Below are 27193 nucleotides of genomic sequence, written 5' to 3' on the forward strand. Positions count from 1 at the left end.
GGGGGCGGGCGGAGGGCGCGCCCAGGGCCGGGGTGGGGGGGAGATGCACGCCGGACCCCGCGGAGGAAGGTGTCAGTCCTGGCCCACTTTCTCGGCCACCTTTCTCGAACAGGTAGACACACTTCAACTTTCCTCCAGACCCACCTCCCTGTAAACAGTTGTCATTCTCCGTGTGTGTATGCAGCCTCGTGGGAGAGGTGGTGGGCTGACCCCACGCACCTGGACCGACAGGTGTGCCCAGAGTGCACTTGGTCTTCGCTTTCTGAAACTCTCAGGTCTTGACCTGCTCGCCCAAAGCCTGCCAGACCACAGACACTTGAACTTGCATTCGTTCTTGCACCCAGAGCGGGCCTATCTGGACCAGCTTAGGTGCACGCTGAAGACTGAGCCTGTGTCCATCAGCCACCTGAGATGGGCACTGAATGATTTGTTTTTCCGTTCCCTGGAGGGTTGGGTTTACTGTCTTTACTCCCTGATGAGAAAACAGGCGGCAAACAGGTGGATTAGGTACATCACCGTGCCCCGCAGGTGTGCCGTGTGGAAAACAGCCGTGTTTTTAGCTGAAGAACAGAGAGAATACACAGGAATGTTGTGTGAGAAGCCCCTGATCAACAGGTTTGTCTCTTCAAAAACCACCCTTCACCCCTAAAGACGGGGGAAGTGTGTGGCTCCTTCACTGAAGGTCGTGCCCTGTTATCTGTTACCAGTCTGATGGAGGGTGGAGAAAAACCTTCTTTGTCTGCAACTGTGTCCTCATGACAAGCATGACCCACACACTGCAGAATAAGCAGAGCTTCAGCAGTGGATACTTGTTACAGGACATAGATTTCTTAAGCTTAAAGTGAGAAAATAAATGACCGAAACATACACAGCCTGCTACTTTCTAGGTTAGCTCCTTTAACCTGAAGGTTTTTCTGCAGATCTGTGCTAGTCCTGGTTTTTCTCCTGAAATGAGCTGTTTCTTTCTTTTTTTTAAAAAAATTATTTATTATTTTGGCTGTGTTGGGTCTTTGTTGCTGCACGCGGGCTTTCTCCAGCTGCAGTGAGCGGGGGCTACTCTTCGATGTGGTGCAAGGGCTTCTCATTGTGGTGGCTTCTCGTGTTGTGGAGCACGGGCTTTAGGCGCGTGGGCTTCAGTAGTTGTGGTGCGTGGGCTCAGTAGTTGTGGCTCATGGGCCCTAGAGTGCAGGCTCAGTAGTTGTGGCTCACGGGCTTAGTTGCTCCGTGGCATGTGGGATCTTCCTGGACCAGGGCTCGAGCCCGTGTCCCCTGCATTGGCAGGTGGATTCTTAACCACTGTGCCACCAGGGAAGCCCGAGCTGTTTCTTATTAGACCCCCGAACGTGAATTAACTGCACTTTGGGTCTCTTAGCTATCAGTGTTTCTAGAGTTTATTCCATAGTTCTGCAACCTGTTATGAAGTTACAGTGGGCACTCAGAAGAAGGACAATATAGTGTCTGATGCTATATTGGGCAATAGTCCTATAGTCTTAGGGCTGGGTCTCCCTCATTTTACCAATGAGGTAAAATTCTCTTTCATAATTTAAAATTTTATTTATTTAAAAAAATAGCCAGTAGCCTCCAAGTTCAAAAGTTTAAAGGTACAAAAGGTTAAACACTCTGTAAATCTTTTTCCCATGCCTGTCTCTGGCTATCCACTTTCCTACCAGAAGCAACCAATGTTACAAGTTTCCTGTGTATCTTTCCAGATAGTGCATATTTCAGCAAATGCAAAATATTCTACGCAAATTGTGGAATACTATCTGGACTATTTTTCTTCTTAGTGTACTTTGGCGATCACTTCCTTGTTCTTTTCCAGCTGCACAGAATTCCATTGTATGGATGTCACGGATTAACCTGTCTCCTACTGATGGACTAAGATTGTTTCCAACTTTTGCTATGACAGCATTATAGCTAATGGCCTAAACATGCATTATTTTGCATATAAGCAAGTATTGCTGTAGGATGAATTGCCAGAAGTGGAATTGTTGCGTCAGTGGGGGATGTGCACTTGTAGTTGTTTTTTTTTTCTTGCGGTACGTGGGCCTCTCACTGTTGTGGCCTCTCCCGCTGCGGAGCACAGGCTCCGGACGCGCAGGCTCAGTGGCCATGGCTCACGGGCCCAGCCGCTCCGCGGCATGTGGGATCTTCCCGGACCGGGGCATGAACCTGTGTCCCCTGCATCGGCAGGCGGACTCTCAACCACTGCGCCACCAGGGAAGCCCTTGGCACTTTTCTTGATGTTACTTTTGGGGAAATGAACTTCTTAAATGCATATTTTTGATTGTTTAGTACCTGGTACCAGCACTAGCGTTTAGGATTTTGAGCCTGGGTTCAAAAGCTCTAACATTTATTACCTGCCCATTATCTGCAAGATTTTAGTGCTGTGCACTGAGAGCACAAAAGCTGAGACTTGGCCATAACAAATGGGTATAACTCAAGGCTGAATGGAGCGAGTGTGGTAAAGAGTCAGAGAAGGGATCATTCATTTTGATACAGTTTTTTTGGGGGAGGTGGCATCCTGGCTAGAAGGGACTGTGGGGTCTTCATAAGGAGATCATGCTCGAGTCAGATTTGGATGGACAGGAATGATTTGGGTAGATCTAGTATATGGTTGATAGCATTCCAGTCCTAAGGAATTGTACTTAATGTTTCAACCAATATATTTGACTGATGCAATGCCACATGAGTTGGTGGGGGAGAAGTAGGGGAGATGAGAGTGACTGGGTGTTTTGGAGACGCATCCGGGGGCAGTGGTTGCCTCGAGTGTCATACTTTGTTTTTGGACCAGTTTTTTCTATAGGCAATGGGGACCCAAAAATGCCTTGTAAAAGTGCCCATGAATATTTTAATGGGCAAATAAGTTGTGGTACATTTATTCCTACCATAAAATAACATATAGAACAATGAAAATAACCTACAGCTATAGGCAACAACACAGATGAATTTTACAAACGTAATTTTGGGCAAAAAAAAAAAGCACACAATATGTACAGAATGATTCGGTTTTTTGAAAACTATGCAAAACTAAACAGTACTGATCAGAGATATGTTGATAGAAGACATTCTTATCTGCAAAATCAAGAGAGTGGTTGTCCCTGGGAGGAGGGAGAAGGTTTGATGACAGAGGGCACGTGGAAGGTTTTGGAGTACAGGCAGTGTTCTGTTTTTTGACTTCAGTGGTGGAAGTTACCTGGTGTTCAAGTTATAATTATTTTAAAACTATGAGTGTGTGTGTGCATTCTTATCTTTGATATATTTTTTGAAAAATACTAAATAACGCTTAAAAAAATTGGTATTCACTCAGAGCTCAGAGGAGTTTGATAAAATACAGACCGTGTAGCACCTGTCTCAAGGAGCAGGGTTTCCACAACCTGAAATAGATCGCCCAACAGTCTAATAGTCCTAGGGTTGGGTCTCTCATTTTACCAATGAGGGACATGTTTGTGAATTCTTTTTCTTAATTTAAAATTTTATTTATTAAAGAATGGTCAATACAGCCTCACAGTTCAAAAGTTTAAAAGTATAAAATGGTAAACAGTTGGAAAGGCTCTTTCTGACACCTGTCACTGGCTACCTGTCTCCTTCCAGGGGCAACCAGTGACACCAGTTTTAAGCACACCATCAAATAGAATGAACCCAGTGAAACAGAAAATACCCATCTGGTTTTGTTTTTAAAGAATTAGCTGCTTGCGGTATACTGTCAATAAAACGCACACACTCTAAGTGAACAGTCAAATGTAAACGCCCATGGAACCACAATGACAATCAAGTTCTAGAACATTCTGTCACTCCTAAAGATTACTTTGGCTTCCTTTCCCACCTGTAGGCACCCCGGGGATTGATCTGTTTTCTGTTACTATAGGTTAGATTTGTCTTTGCTGAAGTTTCATATAAATGATACCTTACAATATGATGTGTTTGTGCCTGGCTTTGCTTACCCAGCATAAGGCTTTGAGATTCATCCCTGTTGTGTATGTCAGTTGTTCGTTTCTCGTCACGGTTGACTAGGCTGCCAAGTTGGGGATATACCTCTATTTGTCCATCCATTTGCTAGTCGATGTTCTTTGGGGTCGTTTTCACGGTTGGCTATTACGAGTAAAGCTGTTGAAAAAATTCAGGCACAAATATTTGTGTGAAATGTCTGGTTTTGGTGAGAGGAGTGTGGCAAGCTCTGGCCATGCTTTATATGGCCACATGGCAGTTGCCTTGGGTAGCAAGGGCTGGAGGATTATGTCTCTCTTCTTGCTGTCATTGCTGGTCACGATACTGAAACCGAATGCCACACAATGCAGCCTGGAAAGCTGCTCGGATGTGATTTAGTCTTGAACCCGCCGTTGGAGAGCATGCGTGCAGAGAAATCTATGCTGGGCCTCTTTCCTCAGAGCATCTGGCACTACCTGATGACATTACCCTCCACTTGTATAAATAGTTCAACTGCAAGAAACTGATTAGCCTGAGGTGATGACACAAGGGCATGCCCTGCAGGAGACCTTTGCCGTATTTCAGGCTGGGCACCTGTGCAGTCTGGAATGCCCAGGATCCACCTAGAGTCCTTGGAGGCCTGTCCTCCAGAGTTGGTTTGGAAGGTTGCAGGGTCCAGCTCCCACTTGATGTCAAGAGCCCCTCTATGCCATCGCTGATGGGTTGGGCCAGCTTGCATTAGAGCAGTGCCCCTCAAAGAGCGATCTCTTACTGGCATCATCGTGGCCGTCACCTGGGTGCTTGTAGAGATGCAAATCGTGGGCTGCACCCCACATATACGAGCCAGAACCCCTGCGGTGGGGCCAGAGCATCTGAATTTTCTCCAGCTCACTAGGTGACTTGAGTGTGAGAATCACTGCATTTGAGCACTTTCTGGGATCCTGAACTCTCTTCTCCATAAGGCAGCATTTCCACTGCTGGACAACTCTGACTAGCAAATATTTTTCCTATACTGAGTTAAGCTCACCTCTTTGTTATCTCTACAGCTGCCCAAGGTCCGGGCTCCCTCCCCAGGACAGTCCTCTGTCTGTTTCAGGATTTGTTCTGTTCTCCATTTCTGCTGAGTCTTCTTTCCCCCAGAAGAGAAATCCTGGGCTCCTTCCACTGACCAGGCTCTTCTAAACACGCTTCAGTTTGTATGTATTCCTCCTCAAATGCAGCATTCTGAGGTGATACGACCAGTGTGTACTTCTCCCCATCTTCCTGGACAGCATCCTTCTCTTCACATGGCCTGAGACGGAATTTCTTTATTCTACTTGATAGTAACTCCTCTGACAGCTACTACTATTAATGATTGCTGCTGCCATCAAACTATACCTGCGTATATAACTATATACGCAGGTGTAGTTCGTCAGGCTACAACTAGTAAAATTATTAAGGATGCTCACGTTTAGCACCTCATTTAAATCTTACAGCAACCAGTGAGGCAGGTATTGTTCCCCTTTTACACAAGAGGAAACAGGCCCACAGAAGTTAACTGAGTTGTTAACGATGACTTTAACCTGTATTATTCAATAGAATATTTGCAGTGATGGAAATAGTTGACGTTTGTACTGTCTGGTATGGTAGCAAGTAGCCTATTGTGGTTATTGAACTTATGACATGTGGCTAGTGTGACTCAGGAACTGTATTTTTAATTTTCTTGAACTTAAACTTCAGTTCAGACAGCTACATGTGGTTACTGGCTACCCATATTCAGTAGCACAGTCCTAACCTGGGTCACGGGCCTGGGTGATGAAGCCGTGTCCTTTTCTGCAAATTCAGTGTTTCTTTCTTTTTTAAAAAAACAACTCTGTCACTCTAAGGAATAATGGAAGTCAGATATGGGAATCAACAGGGCTTACATTTTTCAATACTACAGAATTTCACTTAATAGTTTCAGCATGGGGTGAAAATAGTTATGTTGGGAGAGGGTGGGTTCTGCATTGAGAGGGATCATTTTTAGCCTGTTAGCGAGTCTAGTTCATGTCCCTCACCTTATCTCAGCTCCCTCGGGGCATCAGGAGCCGTGGAAGCATGTCTGCTCCAGGCCCACATGGTGTTGGGTCCATGGGGTATACCAGAAGTCCCAGGTCTGCCCTTGGCTCTGAGAGCTTACTCTCTGCTCTAGGAGACATGGCTGGTTCAGTGAATTGATTGAAACAATGCACCACACTTCTACATTGTATGCCACAGTTTCTAGGGCTTTACAGTTTAGGAATAGTGGATATCAGAGGGGTTTGGAATAGTTGATGAAAGCTCTGTGCGATTTATTGTATGTATAGGCCTAGCAGAGAAGGTGTAACTATAAAAGTAAGGTTAACGGTGAGGGCTTTCCACGTGGGACAAACCCAGGTATAAATGGGGGACGCGCACTGGATGTTGTCACTCTGGGGAGACTCACCTGCCTCAGGCTGAGGGTACATTGGGGAGCGGGAAAGAGAAATTATTATTCTTGTATGCGTGGAACCAGCATGGGATCTGAAACACTGTAGATGCTCAAAAAGGTTTAGTGAACTGGACTGGACTAGAGGGTATTCCCCTAGCCTGGGCAGGGCAGGGCTGGTTTAAGGAAGGTCTTGCAAAATAGAAAGGCTTCAGGTCACTGAAAATAGTTGTGGACGTTTTTCATATTCAGTAAATGTTTCTTTTTTTTTCTTTTTTTTTTTTTTTTGCGGTACGCGGGCCTCTCACTGTTGTGGCCTCTCCCGTTGTGGAGCCCAGGCTCCGGACGCGCAGGCCCAGCGGCCATGGCTCACGGGCCCAGCCGCTCCACGGCACGCGGGATCCTCCCGGACCGGGGCACGAACCCGTGCTCCCTGCATCGGCAGGCAGACTCTCAACCACTGCGCCACCAGGGAAGCCCAGTAAATGTTTCTTGAGTAGTGGCCTCATGTGCTTGTTCTTAGACCCAGGAAATCTTTCACGAGTTCCCATGTAAGGCTGTTCTCTAGGCCTTGGTCCTTTAGCACCAGGAACTGCTGGTTGAGGACCTAAGAAATGGGGCTGTTCCTACCAGATTCATGCTCATGCTAGAAGCCCATCAGGTTTTCTTCTCTAGTGTGATAACCGCAAAGCTCATCGTTAGTGATTTTGCACAGTTTTATGGTTGTGCCTATTTGTGTAATAACTTTCCCTCAGCTTCTTTTTGCTGCTGCTTTTCCTTCTTATCCTGTTGTGCGTGAATGTTTTTAAGCTGCCTGATTGATCGAAATGGGTACAAATCAATGAGGTGTATCATTATCACTAGCTGCTGGGAATACAGTGATGACTAAGACACATTCTGATCCCTGGTGAGAAGCACAGATTAGTCAGCAAGTAATTCTCAGGTTATGCTGCGAGCACTAAATTATCATACATGGGCCAAGATGAACCAATAGGATTTCCTTAGGCAGCAAGTGGGGGTATGGAGATTGGGGAAAAGACGGGATAATCAGTATGTAAAAGGTGGAAGAGAACTAATACATACTGAGTAGCTATTATGTGCTAGGTACTCAGTTAACTGATGGAAGCTTGAACAGGGTACACAGTAGCACTCATCACTATTCATTTATATAGAGAGAGAGGGGAAGGGAAGGGGAGAGGATGGCAGGGGAGGGGAGGGGTGGGACAGGTATTTTATGTTCTAGAGGGAATATCCACAGGTGAGTTTGGAAAGAGAAACATTGGGGTCAGTTTCTGAAGAGTTTACTATTGGATTGTGCTAAGGAATTTGGACTATATCAAATAAGCAGTCTTTGTCTATTACTTTTATGTAAGTACCATCATATATATACTGTCATATAGCCATAGTCCCTTTCTCTTAAGACCTGCATTCAAAAATTCAACAAATATTTATTGTCTACTACATGCTGACACTGTTCTTGGTGCTAGAGATGTAACAGTGGACAAGAAAGCATGAGATCCCTTTTCTCATGGAGCTTATATTTTCGTGGTGGAAATGGTGGAAGAAAGACAATAAACAAATGCACAAAATGCTAGGAGAAGCTAGGTGCTGTGGAGAAAACTAAAGCAGGGACAAGGGACAGGGAGGGACAAGGAGGTGCTACTTTTCTGGGGTAGTCAGTGCAGGCTTCTCAGAGGAGTGACTGTGAGCTATCGCCCGAAGAGCACATTAGGGAAGGATCCAAGCAGCTACTTCTGCAGCAGAATGCTCCAGGCAGAGGGAACAGGGTGTGCAAAGGCCCTGGGGTGAGTGGGCTGGGGGTGTTTGCAGAACAGCACGGAGTCCAGTGTGGCTGGAGCTGGTTGAGCAAGCAGGAGACACCATTAGTTTTAGCTCAGAACTTCTTGCAGCGAGTGTGCCAGACTCTGCTTACCGGCTTTCCATCACCCGCCCCCCGCCCCCCGCCCCCCGCCGGTGAATGAGAGGAGCGAGAACCTGGGGCCAGAGGTGGGGCAGGACACCTCTGCAGGAACACATGGTGGTGAAGAGAGGCAGCGGGGTGGGGAGACTGGCGATAAAATCAGGACGACTGAGTGATTTCTTGGATGGGAGAAGAGAGGGGGTGGGGGGGTGATTCAGCCTCCGAGGGTAAATGAGGAGTGGCTGGTGTTAACCATTCTGAGGGTCCCTGGGGTTGCAGCAGGGGACGGGTTGGGTTGAAGTACAGATGTGTGTGTGTTGGGGGTGGTGAAGTTTCCTAGGGACCACCTGCTGGGCTGTATGAGAAGAGAGCCTGGGGAGAGTGTGAGGAAACCGACCTCAGCAAGGTGGTGATGAAGGAGCATCTTCGGCAGGAGGGTCAGAGCGCCGCGAGTCCCAGAGAGCGGGGTTCCCTGGGAGCCAGGTGAGGTCGCAGCCGGGTCTGCTGGGGTTCCATCGGCAAGTGCCCCTTCCTGGGCGGCATGAGGGCCTGGCCTTCCCAGTCACACCGGAAGGGGGACCCTCCCTTCCTCCCAGCCCCTCACCACCTCCCCCTGCTGCAGCATCATGGCTCAGTCTCTGTGGAGGACAGAACTCCCTACCCTGCCCTCCAGGGCCCCTCTGGGATTTGGTCCTCAGGCCAGATCCTGACTTGGCCAACGGGAGTTCAGACAGTTTAGGAAATCCGTTCTCTCCCCGGTGCCTGGCTTTCGTGCCTACCAAGACAGCCGATTTTGAATGTCAGAAGCATTCTGTTGTTAGCTGTTTCTGTTGATTCCAGCTGTGGAAGAAGGACCTTGGTCCTTGTCTTTGAGGAAGGAATTCAGCAAAGGGACCAAGACTGTGAAATAGAGACAGCATTTATTAGAAGCACAGTACATGTGGAAGAACACACAGGCGAACTTGGAGTGAGTTGCGTGCGGTCGGGGTGGCTTAGGTTGCTTACATGGGGGCCGTTTTCCGGCTTGTCTCCGGCCAGTCATCTCACTTGTGCTTTCACCTGATCCGGGCCCAGTGATCCTGCTGGTATCTTATCTCGAAGTATCAGCGGGAGACCAGTTGCAGCCCCTCAGCGTGGAGCCAGTCTCCTGCCTCCCTGTGTTCACTCCTTCTGCAGAGTCCTGAGCCCGCCCCCATGCCATTCTCCACCTGCTCTGCTGATGCCCGATGGGTCCTCTGACAGGTGCTGGCATTTGTGAGGATGGGGGAACGGAGAGGGAAGGGTGGAGACAGGGGAAGGGAAGAGGGACAGCAGGGGGCTCTGGGGAAGCCCGTGGCGGCTGGGCTTAGAAGGACACCTGCTCCTCTGACACCTGAGGACCAGGGGGAAAGGTGGGCACACCTGGAGGGCAGGTGGCTAAGGGTCACCTGCCAGTGGCAGCTGATTTCTCTTTGAAGGAGGAGGGTGAGTTCCTGAGATTGAGCGGGTTGAGGGCGGATGAGCCTGGCTGTCGCTTTCGTGGGGAAGGAGATCCACGTTTACCGGCCCGTTCGTGTACAACTCTATTTTGCTGTTGCTCTTAGCATTTTTTTCTGTTCGATCTTTCTAACTCTCCAGCATTTCTGGAGAACTCCTTTTGATAAAGGTCAACTCTATCAGACCCCCCACTTCAGTTTCTCTTCTCTTTCTTTCCCTGGGAGCCACCCTTCTTGGAGTCTTCCTCCCCCTGTTCTGATCTAGTCTGATTGTCCCCTGGGTCTTCTGTCCCTGCAGGCCATCTGCGTCGTCACCCCATTCCCCCTCTCCTGTGTGAGAGCCTCTGTTACTGCACCCCTGCTGAGAACGGGGTCAGGAGAGTCAGCAGCACCCGTTTCTTCTCCTTGAGCTTATTCATGATGGTTTAAGGTCGAAGGTTTTCTTGTGTTTGCTCTGAGTTCTTGGCGTCTGTCTGTTTTCTGTTACGGGACTCTTTCTTGGTGGGCTCTTCGGTATGGAGAGAGGACATCCTCTAGCATGTTTTGGAGAACTCGTGTGCAGAAAATATGTTTATCCCACCCTTCCAGCTGATTGCCGGTTTGGCTCGGTTTAGAACTCTGGGTGGGGAATAATTTTCCCTTAGAATTGTGGAGCACTGCCCTCCTTTCTCGCTTGCTTCCAGCGTTGCTTTTTGCAGATGGATACCTTTCCAACTCCTGATCTCTTATAGATGGTCTGCAATTGGTCCAGCTATTGGTTTCTGGTTTCTGGTATTTGGGTAAGGAGTCAGTCTGACTGCTGTGTTATTATAGCTTGTGCATTAGATCTTCGGGCAAGCTTAAAGCATTTCTTTTTGCCTTTCTTACTTCCGGGACTCCGTGTTTGCTTGCCATGTAAAGGCTGCATATGACTTCGGTGGTCCATTCTCGAGATGGACGGAACTGAACACAGGGCTTCTGTGTGCCTCCAAAGGTGACTCACGCAGAAAAGAGCCTGAGTGGCACCTCCCCGCCCCCCACCCCCGAATCGTGCAGGGCTACTGCCCTGGCTGGCTCCCACGGGCTTGGCGGAGTCGTGCCCCGGGGGGTGGGCGTCAAGCCTGGCACCTGGCCTGGCTTTGCAGGAACTTGCGATCCTAGGATAGGCTGGGCCTAATTGAACTAAAAGGCAGAGAGAATTCATACCTTGACCTCATTAGCACAACACTCAAAACAAGTAGTGTCCTAACTTGTCATAGACCAGGGCACCTTGAGTCCCGAGTGTCACTGTTTACATTCGAGGTCTGGTTTGGAGCCAGATGCTACGGTGCTGCCCCTTCCTGCTTGTGTGCTTCCAGAAAGCCACACTGGCGCTCCTGGGTGTGTGTTTTGCTGATCTGTGTAGCACTGAACGAAATGGACATCCAGAGTCACAGATTTCAGCCCAGGAGTCATAGCATGAATCTGTTAGAATCACCTAGGACCCCGAGCTCCCCAGCTCTTTGGAGGTACTGACCTGCTTTCGGTATTTCAGACAGCTGGGGAAGAGGCTTATTTCCGTGACAAGGTTGCACTCACTCTGACCTAGTAAACTGTGCCATGTATTTTGTTAGCAGCTAAAACCTTTCAAAAGAAGGCACCTGTATGATGAAATAAAAGGTAGGGAATCCTTGCTTCAGTTTTACCCCTCATTTTATAGATGAAGAAGCTGAGTCCCAAGGCCCCACGATGAGCTGGTGACCACGCGACCCTTTTTGAAAACTGCACGCCACCAAGTGTGGAAGCCGTGAGCACGGGGAAGCTTAGGAAGGGAGAATCACAGTGTTCCCCAGGGCAGAACTGCCCACCACATGATCTTATAGGCCCGTGTGGAGACTCTGCTGAGCGGACCCAACCACACCTCTGGGGTTTTGAGCGTCTGGAGTTGGTGTATTGACAGATCTCCCCAAGGCTCGGCAGGCCCCTCCAAAGGTCCCAGCCGTGAGCTTCAGGCCTTCCCCCGGGGCTTCACCCTCCCTTCTTCCCTGCTGTCACATAAGCCAGAGTTTGTAAAAGTCACTTTTGACAAAAGGGGACTTTCTACTGCCCTCAGTAGTCATGGCTTGCATTTGACTTGCACGTCTACTCAAAGCAAGATGTTTACCGTCCAGCTGATGGAGTACCACCTTCTTTCAAATGATGAGGGTACCTCGATCCTGGGAGACCTTTCCTAGGGAGAATTCTTGTCACTAGAAAATGTATTTATTATTCAAAGGAAATATTTTTATATGTTCCTGAACTACAAATGGACAGTTATGTTTGCTCAAACGCCACCAAGACCTGTTGAAATGAACATCGACCCGGTCCGTTTAATAGCTATATTTGTTGTCAAACCCAGCTTAAGGGCTTTTTTGCTGTTAATAAAATCTCTTGAAAAGAGCTGTTGATCTCTTCTCTTCCAGCTCTCCTGTAGCTGGTGCACATAATACGGGGTGATCACAGACAAAAAGCATGCATGCCCTCAGTGTTTAAAAAAATGCAAGCTTTCCTGAGAAATAACAACAAAATATAAAAGCAAGGACTAAAGCTATCCATTCAGACAGCAGGGTTCAGGGACGGTGGTGTGCAAGACTGCAGCCGCTGCTGACTTGCCCATCCCAGGTCCCCCGAGGAGAATTGCACCAGGAGTCAGGAGGCAACCTTGTGGTCTCTAGCCCTGGGGCTCGGTTGCTCATGAATTTCATAAAATCCAAATCCATCTTTGTATGTGGAGGAAATGGCTCCTAAGCTGGAGGAAGGGACATTATATAAAATTCCTCTTGTCAGCTGAGTTCCTGTTCCATGAATGGATATATCTTGCGGGTATTGACTGTAGTTTGGAAACCGTACTTCATCTATTAAATCATCTTTTTAGGAATGAATATATATTTTCTTGCATACCTTATGAATTTAACTTCCAATTACCTTTGGGATAAATTCAAAACAACAGCTTGCATTGTCGCGTCGTGTAGAGTATCGGAAAGCTTTAGTGAGGGCCTTAAACCAGTTTATTTTCATAGTTTATGGAAAAAAATGGTACATATGTTAAATTTAACCTTTATCTTATAGTGGATCTAAATATTTAAAGATATTTGACAATAAAGTTTCACTTTTGCCTCAAGTTCTAAGTTCATTAGAATAGCTTTTAAAATATAATCTAGTGGAAATGGAAAATATGATCCTAAAGTTGCTTTTTCTGTTTTTTAATTAACTAGCATGAACGAATACTAGCTTTCATTTATCAGCGTGGAAATTGATAGTTTCCATTAAAATGTTTCACTTTTTTTTTTTTTTTTTTTGTGGTACGCGGGCCTCTCACTGCTGTGGCCTCTCCCTTTGTGGAGCACAGGCTCCAGACGCGCAGGCTCAGCGGCCATGGCTCACGGGCCCAGCCGCTCCACGGCATGTGGGATCTTCCCGGACCGGGGCACGAACCCGTGTCCCCTGCATCGGCAGGCGGACTCTCAACCACTGCACCACCAGGGAAGCCCAAAATGTTTCACTTTTAATAATATCACTGAGTATTGTAGCTCTGATGTTGCCCGTGGAATCTCTGCCGTGTATGGGTTTGCCTGGCGCAGAAGGTGGATGTCTTAAGGCTCACGAGCCCAAGATTCATGACATGCTTGCCGCGTGCCTGTGGCATTCAAAAGCATGGCTGTTGACAAAAGAACCGTGGTTGGGTATTGTCTTTAGAATGTCAGTGATGATCTTTGGCTTCTAGTTAGAAGAACTCCCAGATGTGTAGAAAGAAGCCCAGACATGTATCGTGTATGGGTGTGGCTTTCACATAAGCATGGCTGATCAGGGCACCATGATGAGGATGCCATCCGCTGCCCAGGGCACCATCCTCCTTGACCTGACCAATCACGTCGATATCACAGTAAAGCTCGCAACAGGGCTTTATTCAGCACGGTGGCAAGTTAGGAGAGCCAGACTGACTTCCATTTAAAGAGATACAAATTAACCTAAGCCAGGGTCCCAGGGCCATCGTGTTATCCGTTGCTTCTCAAAAGGTCTTCAGAAACTGTGCAGACATTTTCACGCTCCTTATGCAATTTCCCCCCCATTTTGGCAAGCTGTTACTGTTATGATAGTGTGCTTCAGGAAGTTCATGATTAATGATGACGTTAATTACATGCATGATTATTTAATTACGTTAATTGACTCATCCATTCAACAAACATGGAATGAGCCACAGTGCAGAAACGCATTACTGAGCACCTGCTTCTGGCCAGGTGGTGACTTCATCGGGGGGTGACGCTGGTGATCTGGACAGAGTGGGTCCTCACCTCATGGAGCTTACAGTTTGGCGTCAGCAAATGGTAAACAAGTGAACAAGCAAATGATACACAGGTGGGAATCAAGATCGAGTGCGTGAAAGGAGAAAACGTTTTTCTGGGGAAGCAATGGGATGACAAATATGATCACAGTCGGCCAAGGAGACAGGTTTTCAGGGTTGTGTTGCTACTGAGTGTGACCCCGGGGCAGCGTCTTGACCTTGTGTCTTTACCAAGCTTTTGAAACGCCTTTTGCCAAAGAACTCCTGTCCTCCTCGTTCAGAATAGCTAATCCCTTTTGGGGAAAGCAGGTCTGAAGTTCTGATGTTGCTGACTGCATGGTTGGGGTCATTCTAAAAAGACATGTGAAGAACTGACCAAAGGCATCTCTCTGTCATTTGTAAGCAGAGTTTTACCCCGCATTCACTTCTCGTCCGATTGAAATGCCAGCTTATGATTGAAATGTGGATCCTATTCAGTGCCAGGCTCCTGGTGTTTGCTCTTTGTGGCTGCGTCGAGGTGTTTTCTTTTATTGTTGGTGTTTAACGCCACATGTTGTAAACACAAAAGCTGAGTCGCTCTTTTGGAGAGCTTAATGAGGAACTGTCGCCTTTGCTCATCACGTGTGCTCTTACTTTGCTTCCTGGCATTGTTTTTCGCGGGCCTTGTCTGTATGTTTGGAGAGTTAATTTGGCCCTGGGAATCTCAGGTGGAATTCTCAGGAGGACATTTTTTTCTGCTAGAAGTTGGTTCGGACAGTGCTAAAGGACGGCTTTGTTTCCCTTGTTTAATTAGAGAGAGCTGTAGGGCTGTTCTGGCCGCCCACGGGTGTGCACGGGAGGGCAGGCCTGCTGGTGATGCTCCCACCTTCTAGCACAGCCACGGGAGTTTGGAAACTGCGGGTGTTGGAGGGGGTGGCATTACTCCCTCCTATAACACGTCCAGTCACTATCTTGTCTTCCTCTTTTATTGCTCCTTTTTGGCAAATGGTGAAAAGCATTAAAAACAAACAAACATCCCAAGAGGTTCACTTTCTTTAACCATTTTTTAAAAATTGAAGTGTAGGGCTTCCCTGGTGGCGCAGTGGTTGGGAGTCCGCCTGCCGATGCAGGGAACGCGGGTTCGTGCCCCGGTCCGGGGGGATCCCACATGCCGCGGAGCGGCTGGGCCCGTGAGCCGTGGCCGCTGAGCCTGCATGTCCAGAGCCTGTGCTCCACAGCGGGAGAGGCCATAGCAGTGAGGGGCCCACGTACCGCAAAAAAAAAAAAAAAAAAAAAAAAAAATTGAAGTGTAGTTAATTTACAATGTTGTGTTAGTTTCTAGTGTACAGCAAAGTGATTCAGTTATATATATATATATATATACACACACACACACACACACATATGCATACATACATATATATGTATCTGTTCTTTTTCAGATTCTTTTCCATTGTAGGTTATTATAAGATATTGAATATAGTTCCCCGTGCTATACAGTAGGTCCTTGTTGTTTCTCTGTTTTATATATAGTATTGTGTATATGTTATCCCAAACTCCTAATTTATCTCTCCCCCATCCCCTTTGGTAACCATAAGTTTGTTTTCTTTGTCTGTGATTCTATTTCTGTTTTGTAAATAAGTCCACTTGTATCATTTTTTTTAGATTCCACATATAAGTGATATCATATGATGTTTGTCTTTCTCTGTCTGACTGACCTCACTTTTAACAAGTCAGGGTTGCATTGTTGTTCCGATCATTATTGCGGCTCCCAGGCTCTCAAAGTGAGCTTGGGGTGGTGGTCTGTGGCCTTCACCTCTTCACCTGCACACTCGTTGTGTTTTATTGATTGATCCTTTTCATATTAAGAAGATAAGGAAATGTTCACTGTGGTAGTTTGCCTTCTTCTATTGGGGTGAAAAAGGGTTTTCCTAATGATGAAATATCAAGTTCTTACCGCAAAGAGGTCTTCTCAGGACCAAATTTGTGGCTGTCATTTTGCATCTCAACTCATGGTTTGAATTCCTGTGGGCTAAGCTTAAACCTGAGTAATTGTCTTTTATTTTCTCTTTGCCAGTTTCCTTATCTTTTTGTATTTATTCCGTGTTTTAGTGGACATTTAAGCTCTCTCAATTGCTTTTTGGACTGAGATATAGTAGAAATAAGTGCTCTCAAAGGCAGGCTAGTGTGTGTGTGTGTGTGTGTGTGTGTGTGTGTGTGTGTGTGTGTGTGTGTGTGTGTGTGTGTGTGTGTGTGTGTGTGTGTGTGTGGCGGGGGGGAGGGTTAAGGAGGAGGGGTGAACTAGAGGTGAACTAGCTTCTAGCAAGATGAGCCCAGTTAAAGGACTTAATCTTCTGAGCTTCAGTTTCCTCATTTGTCAGAAACAGTAAGAATTGTGGAGCGAGCTGCCTCACGTCTGTGGCACCCCGGCTGTGAACTCATTCGGGCCAGAGCCCTTGCCCCGTGGTTCTTTTTCCGAATCACAGTTTCCCACCTAAAAATATTCCATTAAATTTTATATTACTACTTGTGTGTGCTATATACTGAAAGTTAGTTTTAAAATCACAAATTGTAAAAGAAGACATTAAAATATTACTTTAAATAAAAATCACTTCTTAGGTGCTGGAAGCCTGATTTGCGAATTGCCTTGCACTTCCAGGGCCAGGTTCCACTAATCCACCGGGCAGGGCGGTTTCGTTATAGGGGGAGCTCGCTCCTGCCCGTGTGTTCACACGCGCCCTCCATCTGAGTGGGTGGGAGAGGCTCTGCTCGGTTCGCTCCTCAAACCCTGCCCAGGGGTACTGGAGGTCCTGGGCTTGGAGTCGGGGGACCCTGAAGAATTGACAGCCATCAAAGGAGATTCATTCTCATCTCAAGTTTACTCTTGGTTTGGAATGTTCCAGAAACACAGTCTGGGGAATTTCGAGGGCCGAGGTCCATGAGGCAGCTACCGGTTCTCTCTCATGCCTTGTGCACGGATGCACAGGCATCTCTGTCTCTCTCTCTGCATTTCTGTCTCCACTTCTGTTTGCTCTTTTGATTGGACCCATGGGAAAGAACCAGAAAGGGCTTTCCGACCCGGATGACACAACAAGCCTTGGGCCTTGCCAATCACAGTCCAGCTGGACAGTGGCCATTGGCATGTGGGCCCAGAGTGGGCCTTTCTGAGTCAGGATACTGGTGCCCAGATATTGGCTGTGCTTTCTCCTGCGCCTCCGATTTGGAGGTGGAGTTTCCAGGGGTCGTGGCTCCCCGTGCACTGGGAGCGATGGCCTACATCCCCCGTCCTATGCCAGCGACTAGAAGGACATCCAGTGGACCTGCACACACCCTTTTTATTTTTACTCAAGTTTTGAAAACATTTCCCACCCTGTGTTGGTCAGGCAGCCACACCAAGTAGGATTGTAATCTCCAGCTTTGACTGACCCGTTCCTGCTGTTGCCTTTGGTAGGGACAGACGCCCACGTGTGTCATCACTGTTCTGCCCCCTGAATGTATCTGTGGAAACTGTGATGACAAGAGTCCACATCCCGTTCTGGGTGTTATGTGGGCTTTGGGGAACATTTTGGCATCCAATAAGAAACGTAGGTGATGTTCTTCCTGGGACGGCTACTGGATATGGCTTTCCTGATAGTAAGGGAATGTTTGTGTGGGGAGGCTGCTTGCCCGTGTCTTAGGGAGGCTGTGTTCATAAACGGGGTGACCCTGGGTCAGCCCTGCTGACCCGCACGGCTTTGGTACACTGATAAAGGACACTTGATCTTGGCCTTCCGATAAGTGGCCCTCCCAGGATGGCAGAATTACTAACTCAGTGCTCAGTCTTGATGTTTTGGACATTTGAAACAAATTAGATAGCTGCTTCTCTGCGTTGTGTGTTCGTTTGGATTTAGTGGTGAGTGTATAACTTACTGTCCAATCCTAAGTATGCCAGACAAGGTGTCAAGCAGGATACTGTGGTCTCTCGGATCTGAAGTCCCCTGTTTGTTCTAATCCACAGTTTCTTACAGTTCGTTCAACTATTTCAGCCTTGGTCTCTTTGGCAGCCTGAGAGAATGTCTCATTTTCTAGCAGGGAGTTTAGGAGAGACAGGATGGTCCTCAGCTCTGCGGGGCTGACCGGGCCAGCTGCAGGCTCGTTCACCTTGACGTAGAAGTGGACCTTGTGGTGGTCAGTTCAGTCCAGACACTTGGCTCAAGGGGTGTAGAAGCCTCAGTCCTAGTTCTGGCGCATCGTGGCCTCAGGCTGGGAGGGAGAGGGTCTGGGCTGTGTGAATCTTGTTGCTGAGCCTAGGACCTTGACAGGGAATGGTCATTCCAGGAGGCCCATATCTATGTGCCCGTGATCTTGGACAGTGTGTATTAGAGTGTGCTCGGGGTTCTTTCACCTGGAAAGGGATTGGCTGGAACTGGGGAGGTAGAGCCCTGGCCAGGCTTCCCATGAAGAGGGGGAGGAGGGTAGGGATGGGCTGGACCAGGCCAACCAGCAGGGCAGAGCTGAGGTGGGGTGGGGGCCGCGTGGAAGCAGCGGGGCTGAAGTCCAGTTGCTTGCATCCTCGGGTTTTCACAGTGAAGGAGCTGGAGGCACAAGAAGGTCATCGACAGCTGTGGCAACGCTGCCAGTCTTGGAACTGCACAGTGGCTGAATTCCTTTTGGGGGACCCTGGACAGGGTCAGGTGCATTGGAATGGGGTCTTGAACGGAATGTGGATATGAGCTGATGAGTGGGTGACCACAGCTGAATGGGCATTTAAAAGGCAGGAGCCCATATGACAATTGCTCTTTCAACCCTGCTATCTAGAACATTCTGGTGCTTTAGATTGGTTGGTTAAAGTGAGATGCCAAGGGACTCCACACATGGTGTGTAAATAGGGAAGTGGACTTGGAGTCAAGAAGACCCAACTCTTTCAATTAGAGGCTGGACGGTTTTAGACAAATTGCTCTAACCTAGTCTATTTATGAGTGTATAATTTTCACATATTAACTTCATCGGGCGGTGCAGGAGCATTAAATGAGATGAAGATGTAGAAAACAAACTTATGGTTATCAAAGAGGAAAGGAAGTGGGAGGGAGGGATAAATTAAGAGTATGGGATTAGGGGCTTCCCTGGCGGCGCAGTGGTTGAGAGTCCGCCTGCCGATGCAGGGGACATGGGTTCGTGCCCTGGTCTGGGAAGCTCCCACATGCCGCGGAGCGGCTGGGCCCGTGAGCCATGGCCGCTGAGCCTGCGCCTCCGGAGCCTGTACTCCGCAATGGGAGAGGCCACAACAGTGAGAGGCCTGCGTACCGCAAAAAAAAAAAAAAAGAGAGAGTATGGGATTAACAGGTACAAACTACTATACACAAGACAGATAAGCAACAAGGATTTACCGTATAACACAGGGAACTATGTTCAGTATCTTTTAATAACCTATAGTGGAAAATAATCTGAAAAAAATATGTAACTGAATCATTTTGCTGTACACCTGAAATTAACACCTGAAACTAACAATGTTGTAAATCAATTATACTTCAGCAAAAATTGCGAGGTCGATGTGAAAATATCTAGCAAATGGTAAATCCTCATTACGCCTCAGTTTCTTTCTTTCTCAGGCATGCCCATAATGGTTCCTTGAATTCATTACTGTATGTCTGGCCCCCGTACCCCCTACCCAAGAGCTAGTCTTCTTAGAAGCCTCTTTAACCCCTGCCACTGTGTCTTGTACCCAGTGTATGCATTTATTTATTTATGAAGGAAGAGGCCCCAAGTTCAGCTTGGATTTGGATCAGTTGTGAGGTATTGCTTCTAGGTTTACGGTTCATGGACTCAGAGAATGTTTGGATGGGAAAAGCCTGGGGAGATCATTGTAGCTCAGTGTTTGCAAACCTAGCTATTAACACGTAGATTTCTGTGCCTCACCCCAAGGATTCGTCTCTCCCAGGTCCAGAATGGAGCCCAGGAATCTGTATTTTGAAAAAGTGTCCTGAGTAATGTGATAGTCAGTCAGTTTGGGGAAGGACTTATCTAGCCACTGTCCACTTTACAGATGAAAATACTGAGGCGTAGAGAGGAGGATGGAGGTGTTTCTTAACAGCTATGTGATTGGGGCCAAAACTCAAACTCTGCAGGTGCCACTGGGCAGACACACAGTATATATCTCATTGCCATTTGCATACAAACCCATGTAAACCAACCGGGCTGCCATGACAACAGCTGCTTGACCTCGTATTTATTTCTTTTTCCCCCTCTGTGCGTCTGGGTTTCACTGTCCGTTTTCTGTACACTGCCACCCCGCCATCATCCCTCTTATCCTCCTGTGCTCCACTGCAATGCGTGACTTTGATCAGATCTCTTCTTTCTTCTTCTAGCTCCTTTCTGTGACGGAATCTTGGAGTTAGTATTTAACTTACTGGTAACTCAGCCGGAAGGGGCAGCAGAGGTTGACTCACCCAACCCTGCTTGGAAGTCAGCTTCTACTGAGCTGCAGTGACCACCTGGGACAGGTGTGAGGCAAGGTGGATGGGCAGACATTATACACTAGGTGGCGCTAAAGAGCCCACCGCGTGGCCCGGTGCTCCTGACTTGATTTGCCTGTGGCTTTTCTCTTAATTCCATTGCAGAGCTGGGTAAAGCAAGCCTGATTTCGCCTTGCCTTGACCTCAGATGGACTTGGTTCCACTCCAGCTGCGCCCTCGCCCCTCCCACTGTCCGGGCTCAAGAACGCAAACTCCCCGCTGCTCCTCCCCACTGTCTTGTGGCTTGTCCAGCGTGCCTTGCTGAGCTGGGCACGTTCCCTGAATTCACTGGATTATCGCCACCGGTTTCTACTGGAGCCAGCCCGACTCGGACCCTTCCTGGTTGCTGCAGTGTGACGCCTCCCTGCCTATGGGTGGCTTCCAGAATTTCTCACCTCCCTCTGTAAAGAAGCTCGCCTGTTTATTTTTCTTCATGCTTCTCACCTCTCTTGCTTCTAATTCACTTTTCTGGTCATCACAACTAAAGAAGTACTTCTCTGGTGAAAAAAAAGAAACGCCTTCGAGTTTGACTTAGTCTCTGATTTGCAGTGAATCGAGTCATTATCTTGCTCCATTGCACGATTACCCTCTTTTTTCTCAGTTATTTAAAATCGTATATTTTGTTGATTCCTAAGAAATATATCCCCCTTCTCCTTGACATACCTTCACGTTTACACAGGTTTGAAATTGGGATGCATTTTACAATTCAGAGGGTCATAGCTTATTTGCCAGCTTCTTTTCCCCCTTAGTGGTGTATAGTTTAGTTTCACATCGCGTCTTCAGACAGTATTTTTGCAGGATCTGGATAAAAGACCAGGAAAAATTGAAGCCAACTTCAGAGAAGATTCAGAATTTTGCGACATTAAGGAAGATGGCTGCCAGTATGCCTAACACTTGAGAAGAGGACGGAATTATTTTCCAGAAAGATGTGATCTGGACTTTGAACAGTGTTGGACAAATCATATGAGGTCCTTCTTTTGTGATTAGAGCCACCATAACATTAAACAAAGCCAATGTACACGAAGGACTCTATCTAGGCAGAGTCACTGGTTCTATATATTTCAGTAAAGGAGAACTAAACCTCCCTTTAGATCTCTCTTTTGGAAGAGCTGCAAAGCAAACACTACAGATTAATTCCTGCATGAGAACCATGGAGGGGTCTAGTGCTTTTGTCCGTAGACTTCCTTCCTCTGAAGACAAAAATGTGTGTTTTAGCTGCTGACAGCCTTCATTTCATAGTACAAAGTGGGTTATGCTTTACCCAGAAATGAGGGTTAGCTTTTTACACATGGGATTAGCTAAACATCCCATGGGATGTCCTTTTCATCCCTTACCAGAGAAGTTGCTCTGTTTGTTTTTGTGAACTATCCCTTTCTTTGCTTTTACAAGAAATTTATCCTGTGGAGCCATTTAATTTGGCCTTGCAAAACTTACCATGAAGTAGTGGAAGATTTAGTTAGGCTTTCCTCGTGTATCAAATAGATACACAACGAGTCGAAAAAAAGTTTTTTAGAGATTTATAGTTCGCCGCGGAGCGGAGGTCCACAGAAGATCACTCTAGTGCTTTCGTCTCCTTCTCCATCATGTAAATTGTCCACATAGCCCATCCCGGGGCTTCCTTCCTCCAATCCCAAGCCCCACGCACACCTGGCATCCTGAAACCAGTAAAGGGACCAGGAAAAGCCGTGGCCTTGAATGATTCGTGCACAGAAAGCTGAGACGATGGGTGACCTGAGTGTAATTTAGTTTCCTTGTGAAGCATCTTCGTGGAGTGGGTGTCTAGCTCTCCTGTCCGTGGCTTATGGGCAGCGAATGCAGACTGGTTTGATGTTAGTCAAAGCCCATAATTGTTTTTAAATTTATTTATTTTATTTTATTTATTTATTGTTTTTGGCTGCATTGGGTCTTCGTTGCTGCGCACGGGCTTTTCTCTAGTTGTGGTGAGCGGGGGCTATTCTTCATTGCGGTGCACGGGCTTATTGCAGTGGCTTCTCTTGTTGCGGAGCACGGGCTCTAGGCGCATGGGCTTCAGTAGTTGTGGCATGCGGGCTCTAGAGCACAGGCTCAGCAGTTGTGGCGCAGGGACCTAGGTGCTCCGCGGCATGTGGGATCCTCCCGGACCAGGGCTTGAACCCGTGTCCCCTGCATTGGCAGGCAGACTCCCAACCACTGCGCCACCAGGGAAGCCCCCAAAGCCCATAATTTGTTGGGAAAATTTTCTGCTTAAAATCACAGCCCATTCCAAAATGGGCATCATTTGGGGGCTCCTCTATTCTTTTTTTCTTTTACAATTAGTCGAGGGTCTACCCTTACAGTTGTTTAGATTTTCTCTGGATCCCTACCTGTTTTCCTTATAACCTGCCTTGGCTCTGAGCATACAGTTGGGTCTTATTTCTTAGCTGGCCCAGGTAGCAGAGTAGAGACTAGTGGCATAAACCATCCCAACAATACCAAGTGGGCTCTGGCTGTTGGTGACTTGAAAACTAGATTAAAACTCAAAATGATGGAACCGAACCAGAGAACGAGAGAAGAAAGCATAGAAGAAAGCAAAAACAGGAAAAAAAAAGCAAATAGACAAATGTATCCAATATAAAAATGAATCAGAAATGATGCTATACAAGCATGGCTAGAAATCATCTGTGGACTGTGATTATCACAAGCTAAACATGAGTCAGCTGGGTAACAAGGTTTTTTTTTTTTTTTTTTTTGGCCGTGCTGGGTCTTTGTTGCTGCGCGGGCTTTCTCTAGTTGTGGCGTGCGGGGGCTACTCTTCGTTGCCGTGTCCGGACTTCTCACTGCGGTGGCTTCTCTTGTTGTGGATCATGGGCTCTAGGCGAGCAAGCTTCAGTAGTTGCAGTACGTGGGCTCAGTAGTTGTGGCACATGGGCTTAGTTGCTCCACGGCATGTGGGATCTTCCCGGACCAGGGATTGAACCCACGTCCCCTGCATTGGCAGATGGATTCTTAACCACTGTGCCACCGGGGAAGTCCCAATGTGGTATTTTTTAAAGCAGTCATCCCACTGGGATATAGAATTGGACACAACTTGCTAAAAGAAAGTGTGCATATAGTGAGTTGCAGAACTTTACCTTCCCAACAGCAGCTAGACCATACAGTATGTATTTATAGGACAAATGGGTATTCTTATATACCTATGGTTTTATATGTGTATGAAACTTGTATATAATTTTATATATTTATATATAGCATATAATTGTCATACGTAATGTTTACCTACCACGATATGTATGTGTATATTATAGTTGTCCTACATAATGTTTACCTGTCTTGGTTTCCAAAGTCTCGATTACCCCTTGTCAGATAAGTGTTATCTTACATCAGCTAAAAGAAGTACATGTAACTGTCTTAGTAAACAGAAATGATATTTTAATTTAAAATGGTATTTTAATTTAATTGGTTATAAAAAGCCCATCTAGCTGCAGAAAGATATTTACAAAAGCCGGAAGCTTAGGAGTTCGTAGTGCTTCTGAATGTGCCCACTTCCAGGATCTGCTGATGCGGGCGCAGGTCCCTAGTCTAACTTGGAGAAAAGCAAGTGTCCATGGCCTTTTTATTGAACTAAAAGTGATTTTAAGGAGAAAAAAGGCCTTTATAGGGCTGGCTAAATGGACATGTGAGCTATGCGGTCGCACAGAGCCTGGTGCTCAGAAGGCCCTGCGCTTGGGGATTCATGCTCTGAGGCCGCCGTCCTGTAATTCTTAGTGCTTCCATTGTTGAATGTGTGTTTTGTCGGTGAAGCTCAACAGGATGCTGACGCACACGCTGGGAGCGTGGGGCCTCAGCTCACGTGTGAGGCCTCCTCCCGGGATGGGCTTCTGGGCGCCAGCCCTGCCCACCCTCCCCCTCTCCACCCCACCCTACATGACTGCCCTGGGTCCTCCGCCCAGGGCGGTGGCCAGGTTGCATCGGTAGGGGGAGGCTTGTGTTCCACTGTGACCGCCCGCCCCTCGCTGGGGCCTGAGCGCAGGTATGAGAAGGGTCCTCCTCAGGCACAGATCACCATCTCCCCCTGGCCAGCAGCGCCTCGGTGAGCAGAGTGGCGAGCAGGCAGGGGCCTCACCCCCCGCCCCGCCCCGGATCCAGGTCCCAAACACGCCCTAGAGTCGAGGCTTCAATACTGTGGGGAACTCCTGTTTGTTGTGGGTTGGGCCTGCAGTCTGGTGGGGAGGGGAGGTTGACTTCTGCATCCCCAGCGAGGTCTCTGCATTTTCACCTTGCACCGGACCTGGAAAATTACGTAGCCCCCCTGAGTGAGAAAGATGCCTGTCCACAGCCGCCCCTCTTCAAAGTCTGTACTTCATCATTCTGCTTCCCGTGACCTCATGGGCATCGTGCAGTATGACCACAACCCGTCTCTGAATAATGGTTCTGCAGCATTCAGGAATCCTCTGGCCACCTGTGTGCAGCCATTTTTGCTTCAAAATTCCCCCCGTGGGTGAGGGGGTCACCACGTGTTTCTGTGAATTCTGTGAATGGCAGATCGGCAAGGTCACCCTGGGGCTTGGATCAGGCTGTGCCATGGGATGTGATGGGCAGGTCCTAATGGTGTTTGGTTCTTCTCCTGAGAGCTGTTCTATACCTCAGAGTAATTCTCAGCTTCCGCCAAGCAGGTCAGCACTTACAGGCACTCAGAGATTAGGAATGCGGCAGGTTTCAACAAGGCGTTTAAGAAAATCTCTTATTATGTCTTTGTGGGCAGGATGGAGTAACGTGGATGGAATGTAGCGGCAAACTGGATGGCCTGTCATATTCATAAAGTGCTGATTAATGAATTAAATAATAGATTAAATAAATAGATCATTTAATAAATTAAATAATAGATTCATCTAAATTAAATAATAGATTAAATAGATTATTTAATAAATTAAATAATAGATTAAATAATAATATAAAATTATATAAAATTAATAATAGATCACTGTGGGAGTCACAGGGCTCCAGTACCGATCGACCTCCATCCACCTCCAGCAGTGTAGACGAGGACAGATGACACGCAGATCTCAAATGTGTGGATGTCATGATGCCGGACAGGAGAACAAATGTGATTGATGACACCATTAAGGGCTGTGGGTTTGAATGACGGACGGACCATGTCAAACAAGAACCAGTGTAATAGGACATACTGAGATTCAAAAGTTGCATCAGGAAAATAGAATCCTTGAGGGTTTTAGCTGCCTGTAAATTCAAAATAAGCCAGTATGCTGATAGAGCTGTTAAAAAAAAAAAAAAGGCTGCGCCCAAATGAGTTAATCAGTTGAAAACCTAATGACCGCACAAAATCCTGCACACACATTTTTAGAGCAGTTTTATTTATAATTGCCCAAAATTGGAAGCAGCCAAGATATCCTTCACGAGGTGAATGGATAAATGGTGGTACATCATATGACGGGATATTATTTGATAATAAAAAGAAATGAGCTATCAAACCGTGAAAAGACAGAGGAACTTAAGTAAATACTTAGTGAAAGGAGCCAGTCTGAAAAGGCGACATACTGTATGATTCCAACTACATGACATTCTGGAAAAGACAAACTAGTAGATACAGTAAAATGATCAGTGGTCAGCAGAGTTTATGGGGAGAGAGGGAGGCATGAATATGTGGAACACAGGGACTTTCAGGGCAGTGAAAATACTCTGTATGATACTATAATGATGGATGCGTGACATTATGCATTTGTCAAAACCCGTAGAATGTATGACACAAAGAGTGAGCCCTACTGTGATCTGTGGACTTGGTTAATAACATATCAACATTGGTTCATCAGTTATAACAAATGCAAGATGTTATAACACTGAAGCAAGATGTTCGTACTAGGAGACGCTGTAGGTGGGATGGGAGGATGGGGGAGGAGATATATGGGAAGTCTCTGCACAATCTACTCAATTTTTCTGTAAACCTAAAACTGCTCTAAAAAATACAGCCTATTAATTAAAGAAAAAAAAAAAAAAACGACTGTATAGGTAGAGCTATGGAATCCAGAACAAATGGATTCAAGGCCCCTCCTGGTTCCCCCCATCTGTAGGGGCCAGATGCCCGGTGGGAGCATTTGGTCTGAAAGGAGTCACACCTGGAGCCTGGCCAGAGGAGGGATGGGACGCCTGAGGAAGAGGTGAAGGGACCAGGGATGTGTGTCCTAAAGAGGTGTGAACATAATCCTCGCTTTCTGCAGTCTTGGTGCTGGTGGCTGGTGTCTTTGAGGAGTGCTCCTGGCATCTCTTCAGTCAGTTCATCACACCCTGAGCAGACATACTCTTGAAAATTGGTGACAGCCCTTCCAGCTATTTTCATGTGATAACGGGAGGTGGAAGAGGCAGGAGCTTGTGTCTGGGAGGTATTTAGCAGAGTGGTGAGAGAGCTGGCTTAGAGCCAAGCTGTCTGGATTCCTGGATCCTGTCTGAATCCTGGCCCTGCCTCCCCTGATCTTGGGGCCTTGGGCAAGTTTCTTAACCCCTCCCTGCTCATCTGCAAAATGGAGTACCTTCCTCATGGGATTGTTATAAGGATGAAATGAGGGAATACATTAAATGATGTCTAGAACCGTGCTCGCACTCACTAGACATCAGCGGTTTTATTCACTGCAATGTGGTCTGGAGGGCAGAACTAGCGCCGCTGGGTCAAGGGAAGCCAGCCTTAAGGGCACTTTCTCACTCTTCTGTTTTAGCCTCTGTGCTCTTGCT

At 47.2% G+C, this 27193-nt stretch overlaps 1 protein-coding gene across 2 annotated transcripts in view; it reads left to right on the forward strand.

The window, feature by feature from the left end:
* Positions 1–27193, forward strand: part of RETREG1 (reticulophagy regulator 1) — a 123041-nt gene that overhangs the window by 505 nt on the left and 95343 nt on the right. The gene's annotated exons all lie outside the window — the stretch shown is intronic.

Source organism: Orcinus orca, chromosome 3, assembly GCF_937001465.1.
Source record: "Orcinus orca chromosome 3, mOrcOrc1.1, whole genome shotgun sequence".
NCBI lineage: Eukaryota > Metazoa > Chordata > Mammalia > Artiodactyla > Delphinidae > Orcinus > Orcinus orca.